The sequence below is a fragment of the Arachis hypogaea genome, chromosome 18 (genome assembly GCF_003086295.3).
Source record: "Arachis hypogaea cultivar Tifrunner chromosome 18, arahy.Tifrunner.gnm2.J5K5, whole genome shotgun sequence".
NCBI classification, from domain to species: Eukaryota; Viridiplantae; Streptophyta; class Magnoliopsida; order Fabales; family Fabaceae; genus Arachis; species Arachis hypogaea.
Window position 1 is genome coordinate 31,620,104 of NC_092053.1, and position 6,586 is coordinate 31,626,689.

At 38.4% G+C, this 6,586-nt stretch overlaps 1 non-coding gene across 1 annotated transcript; it reads left to right on the forward strand.

The window, feature by feature from the left end:
* The first annotated feature begins 629 nt into the window (after nucleotides 1-629).
* LOC112774459 (small nucleolar RNA R71) lies at nucleotides 630-736 on the forward strand. The gene has a single exon (XR_003188949.1). It is a non-coding gene; the product is annotated as a small nucleolar RNA R71 (small nucleolar RNA).
* The last annotated feature ends 5,850 nt before the right edge of the window (nucleotides 737-6,586 follow it).

Here is a 6,586-nt window from a genome sequence, read left to right on the forward strand (position 1 = left end):
GTGGTCCTTGGGATTGCCTCAGGTGAGGTGCTCTATAAGGTTGGTTCTGCTGCTTGTTGTTGTTATTCCACCTCTGATTTCCCTGATTATCTCTGCCTCCTCTGTTATTGTTGTCCCTCCAATTCTGGTTAGAATTGTCCTGCCATCCATGGTTATTATTTCCACCTTGATTGTACCCTTGGTTGGGGCGATCATAGAAGTTATGAGTGGATGCCACCATGTTGTCTTCCTGTTGGAGTTGCGAGCATTCATCAGTATAATGGCTATAATCAGCACAAATTCCACAAACTCTCTGTGGGACTAACTGTTGGCCTTACTGTGCTGGAGAAGGTTGAGCTTGCTGAATTTGTTGTTGATTCAACTGCATTTGCTTCAGCAAGTTGGTCATTTCACAGATACTCTGAGCTAGAGCAGTAGTCTCTCTGCTAGAGGATACTTCTGCAACGGCTTTTGAACGGCCTTGTTTCTGCCTGTGATTCCTAGTAGATTCAGCTAAGTCGCTGATCAATTGCCATGCCTCATCAGTAGTTTTGTACTTCTTCATAGACCCATTGCTAGCACTTTGCAATGTGGTCTTATCTTGGGGCCTCATGCCCTGTGTGATATAGCTGAGTAACACTATCTTGTCAATCCTGTGGTGGGGGCATGCTTCCAGAAGATTATTGAAGCGCTCCCAGTATTCAAAGAGAGTCTCGTTGTCATCTTGAACAATTGTTGAAATGTCTTTCCTCAGTTTATCAGTAACTTCAGATCGAAAGAATTTCTCCAAAAACTCTTTTCTGAGCGTATCCCAGTTGGATACATTTGCTAGGGGTTGAGTGTAGTACCACTCTCCTGCTTTTCCCTCAAGAGAAAACGGGAAAGCTTTCAGCAGAATTGAAGTTTCATCAGCACCATCACGCCTGACAGTAGAACAGGCTGCTTGAAAATCTCTCAGGTGCTTGATAGGCTCTTGAGCAGGTAAGCCATGAAACTTGGGTATCAACTTGAGCAGTGTGGTCTTTATTTCAAAATCTGTAGCCACCGTTGGGTGATGCGCTTGAAACGGTCGCATTGTAAAATCAGGGGCTCCTTCCTCCTGGATAGTAACTTTTCTGGCTGCCGCCATGATACCTGTACGTAAATCAACCGAATTAGTAGAATGGGGGTTGGTTTCTTCCTCAGATGGCGTTTCAAATCTGCCCTCAGAGAGGACTAACCGATGCCGAGCTCGCCTTATTCGTGAGATGGTTCTTTCAATCTCAGGATAGAATACTGGCAAGCGTGGATCAGGAAGTGAACGCGTCATCTAGCGAAAGATACATGCAGCTCATAGTAGCAAAATAAAATAAAATGAAAATAAATAAATTCTAATTAATAACTTTAGCAATCTATTGCAACTCCCCGACAACGGCGCCAAAAATTGATGCGGGCAGAAATTGGCGAATTAAAAATTGTTAAAATATATACGTTGCAAGTATAGTTCTTAATTCGCCAGAAATCCACCTATCAATTTAGAAAGATGTCACAGAAAATTGAAATTTAAAATACTGGAAGTATGAATCCCAGGTCGTCTCCCAACGAGTTGCAGAAAAGTGTGCTATTTTATTAATCAGAGGTTTTCAAAAAGTTTTGAATTGAGCAAACAGGAAATTAAATTGGTGAATTTGAATGATGTAAATAAAAGCCTTTGACTGGGAAATGATCAGTTGGAATCCCTATTATTGTTGGAATGCTCTCAGGATTAATTGACAATTAAAGGTTGTCCTGTTTAGTTATCCTTCACTAGGTGAGAGAAAGTCAAACAAGTTGGAATGCTACGTTCGTTCACAAGTTGCAATCCACTTAATTAAAAGGGATTGGTATTAGTGATTAGGAGGCAATCCAACCATCAACCCAATTACAATTTTTCTTTCAAGCCTTCCAACTCAAGGGTTCCTTTCAATCAATTCCCCATCAAGTTAGGGAACTACTCGCTCATTGTGAATGTAAAATTCATAGCATATAAAAAGGAATTAAAGGAAGACATTGTAAATAAAAATCGAAATAGTCAATTAAAAGTAAAAGTGATCCTTATATTAAATAACCCTAAAAATATTCCAATGGTAAAATTAACAAAGCAAAGAACATGGAAGAGTGAAGCCAAGTAAAGAAAATGAACTAGAATGACGAAGTCTTGATGAGGTAATAACTCTTCTCAGTGTTCCAATGCCAAAAAGTAAGAGAAAATTAAATTCTAAGAACTATGAATGTGTAGAGAGAAAACCTAGAGGAATAGTAAAACTAGATCTAAAACTAAAACTGTGTAGAATGAATGTTGTTTTTTTTTGTTTCTGCATGTTCTCTGGCTCTAGTTTGCTGTTCTGGGCTGAAAATTGGGTCAAAATAGGGTCCAAAATCGCCCCCAGCGATTCTGCAAATTATGCAGATCGCGCACGCCACGCGATCGCGTCGCTCATGCGGACGCGTCATTCGCGTTTCGCTTCACCACGCGGGCGCGTCGTCCACGCCTCCGCGTCGCTCGTGCTTTTCCATTTCGTGCGGTCGCGTCATCCATGCAGCTGCGTCATTGCGATTTGATCTTCTCCGCGCGGTCGCGTCGTCCCTGCGGCCGCGTCGCTTCTCGCTGGTCATCTCCTCAATTTCTTGTGTTCCTTCCATTTTTGCTAGCTTCCTTCCCAATCTCTAACTCATTCTTGCTCTATAAAGCCTGAAACGCTTAGCACACAGATCACGGCATCGAATGGAATAAAGGAGAAGTAAAATGCATAATTAAAAGTCTCTAGGAAGCAGTTTTCAATCATGTAATAATTTCAGGAAGGAAATATAAATGCATGCTATTTTAATGAATAAGTGGGTCAGGATCATGATAAAACCACACAATTAAACACAATATAAACCATAAAATAGTGGTTTATCAGTGAGCAAGGGGGGTTCATCCTCCCAAGTCTCATTACCAAATAACTTGGCATTTAGCTTCATGATTGCTCCAAGGTACTTAGCAACTTGCTCTTCAGTAACATCTTCATCTTCTTCAGAGGAAGAATACTCATCAGAGCTCATGAATGGCAGAAGTAAATTTAATGGAATCTCTATGGTCTCTGTATGAGCCTCAGATTCCCATGGTTCCTCATTAGGGAACTCCTTGGAGGCCAGTGGACGTCCATTGAGGTCTTCCTCAGTGGAAATCACTGCCTCATCCTCCTCTCCAGGTTTGGCCGTGTGGGTTATGTTGATGGCCTTGCACTCTCTTTTTGGATTCTCTTCTGTATTGCTTGGGAGAGTACTAGGAGGGAGTTCAGTAACTTTCTTACTCAGCTAACCCACTTGTACCTCCAAATTTCTAACGGAGGACCTTGTTTCAATTATAAAACTTTGAGAGGTTTTAATTAGATCAGAGACTATGGTTGCTAAGTCAGAGTGGCTATGCTTAGAATTCTCTGTCTGTTGCTGAGAAGATGATGGAAAAGGCTTGATATTGTTAAACCTATTTCTTCCACCATTATTGTTGTTGAAGCCTTGTTGAGGCCTCTGTTGGTCCTTCCATGAGAGATTTGGATGATTTCTCCATGAAGGATTATAGGTGTTTCTATAGGATTCTCCCATGTAATTCACCTCTTCCATTGCAGGGTTCTTAGGGTCATAAGCTTCTTCTTCAGAAGATGCTTCCTTAGTACTGCCTGTTGCTGCTTGCATTTCAGATAGACTTTGAGAAATCATATTGACTTATTGAGTCAATATTTTGTTCTGAGCCAATATGGCATTCAGAGTATCAATCTCAAGAACTCCTTTCTTCTAATTTGTCCCATTATTCACAGGATTCCTTTCAGAAGTATACATGAATTAGTTATTTGCAACCATTTCACTGAGTTCCTGAGCTTCTGCAAGTGTCTTCTTCAGATGAAGAGATCCTCCAACAGAGCTGTCCAGTGACATCTTGGACAGTTCAGACAGACCATCATAAAAAATACCTATGATGCTCCATTCTGAAAGCATGTCAGAAGAACACCTTCTGATCAATTGCTTATATCTTTCCCAAGCTTCATAGAGGGATTCACCTTCCTTCTGTCTGAAGGTCTAGACTTCCACTCTAAGCTTGCTCAATTTTTGAGGTGGCAAGAATTTGGCCAAAAAAGCACTGACCAGCTTTTCCCAAGAGTTCAGGCTTTCCTTAGGTAGTGAATCTAGCCATATTCTAGCTCTGTCTCTTACAGCAAATGGAAAAAGCATAAGCCTGTAGACCTCGGGATCAACCCTATTGGTCTTGACAGTGTCACAGATTTGCAAGAATTCAGCTAAGAACTGATGAGGATCTTCTAATGGAAGTCCATGAAACTTGCAATTCTGTTGCATTAGAGAAACTAATTGAGGCTTAAGCTCAAAGTTGTTTGCTCCAATGGTAGGGATAGAGATGCTTCTCCCATAGAAGTCGGGAGTAGGTGCAGTAAAGTCACCAAGCACCTTCCTTGCATTGTTGGCATTGTTGTTGTTTTCAGCTGCCATGGCTTCTTCTTGTTTGAAAAGCTCTGTTAGGTCCTCTACAGAGATTTGTACTTTAGCTTCTCTTAGCTTTCTCTTCAAGGTCCTTTCAGGTTCAGGATTAGCCTCAACAAGAATGTCTTTGTCCTTACTCCTGCTCATATGAAAGAGAGGGAAGAAGAAGGTATGAAATCCTCTATGTTATAGTATAGAGATTCCTTGAGGTGTCAGAGGAAAAGGAGAATAGAAGGAGAAGGTAGATAGAAGAGAATTTGAAATTATCAAGAGGGATAGAGTTCGAATTGCACATTGAGTAGGAGTGTTAGTCCCTTAAATAGAAGGATGTGAAAAAGAGGAGAAGAATTTTCGAAAAAACTTTGAATTAATTAAAAGAAATTTTGAAAAATTGGTTGATGATTTTCGAAAATTAAGATTGAGAAAGTAGTTAAGTGATTTTGAAAAAGATTTTGAAATTGGCAATAAAAAAGATATGATTGAAAATTAATTTTGAAAAAGATGTGATTGAAAAGATATGATTGAGAAGGTATGATTGAAAATCAAATAAAAAAGAAATTTTTAAAATTAAAGTTGATTACTTGACTAACAAGAAATTAAAAGATATGCTTCTAAAATTTAAAATTTGATCCTTTCTTAATAGGCAAGTAACAACTTGAAAATTTTGAATTAAATCATTAATTGGAGCAAGGATTTTTGAAAAAAGTAAAAAATAATAAAAAATGGAAAGAAATTGATTTTGAAAAGATATGATTTGAAGAAGATTTGATTTTGAAAAATTATGAAGATTTGAAAAAAAATTAGAATTAAAAACAAAATCGTACCTCTTGTGCCATCCTGGCGTTAAACGCCCAGAATGGTATCCATTCTAGCGTTTAACGCCCAAAATACTACCCTTTTGGGCGTTTATCGCCCAGCCAGGTACCTTGGCTGGCGTTTAAACGCCAATTTTCCTTCCTCACTGGGCGTTTTGAACGCCCAGCTTTTTCTATTTGATTCCTCTGCTGAATGTTCTGAATATTCAATTCTCTGTATTATTGACTTGAAAAGACATAGTTTTGAAAATTTTTTTGAATTTTTAATGATGAGAAAAATAACAGAATGAAACTAAACATGGAAAATCAAGATCAAAACAACAATGCATGCAAGACACCAAACTTAGAAATTTTTATACTAGAGATACTAACAAATTGAGAATGCATATGAGAAACAACAAAAGACACAAAACAAGAGAATTTAAAGATCAGAGCAAGGAAATCATCAAGAACAACTTGAAGATCGATGAAGAACATAATGCATATATTCGAAAAATGCAAGAAAAATAAAGACATGCAATTGACACCAAACTTAAGAATTGACACTAGACTCAAACAAGAAACATAAAATATTTTTTATTTTAAGATTTTATTAATTTTTTTGTAATTTTTCAAAAATTATTTGAAAAAAAGAGAAAATAAGGAATTCAAAATTTCTAATGAGAATTCCAGGAATCATGCAATGTTAGTCTAAAACTCCGGTCCAGGAATTAGACATGGCTTACTAGCCAGCCAAGCTTTCAGTGAAAGCTTCGGTCCAAAACACTAGACATGGCCAATGGCCAGCCAAGCTTTAGCAGATCATTACGTTCAACAACAAGATTGATAGAAATCAACAAGCTTTAAACATGGCTTCACAGCCAGCCAGACTTCAGCAGATCATCATGAAACTCTAGAATTCATTCTTAAAAATTCTAAAGTACAAATAAAATATATTTTTTTGTATTTTTGAAAATTTTTTTCGAAAATAAAAAGTAAAAGCTTAAACATAAAATAAAATTACCTAATCTAAGCAAGAAGACGAACCGTCAATTGTCCAAACTCGAACAATCCCTGGCAACGGCGCCAAAAACTTGGTGCACGAAATTGTGATCATCAATGGCGCCAACAGCTTGGTACGCACAATTGTAATCTCAACTCTTTGTCACAACTCCGCACAACTAACCAACAAGTGCACTGGGTCATCCAAGTAATAAACCTTACGTGAGTAAGGGTCGATCCCACGGAGATTGTCGGCTTGAAGTAAGCTATGGTCATCTTGTAAATCTCAGTCAGGCAGATTCAAATGGTTATGGAGA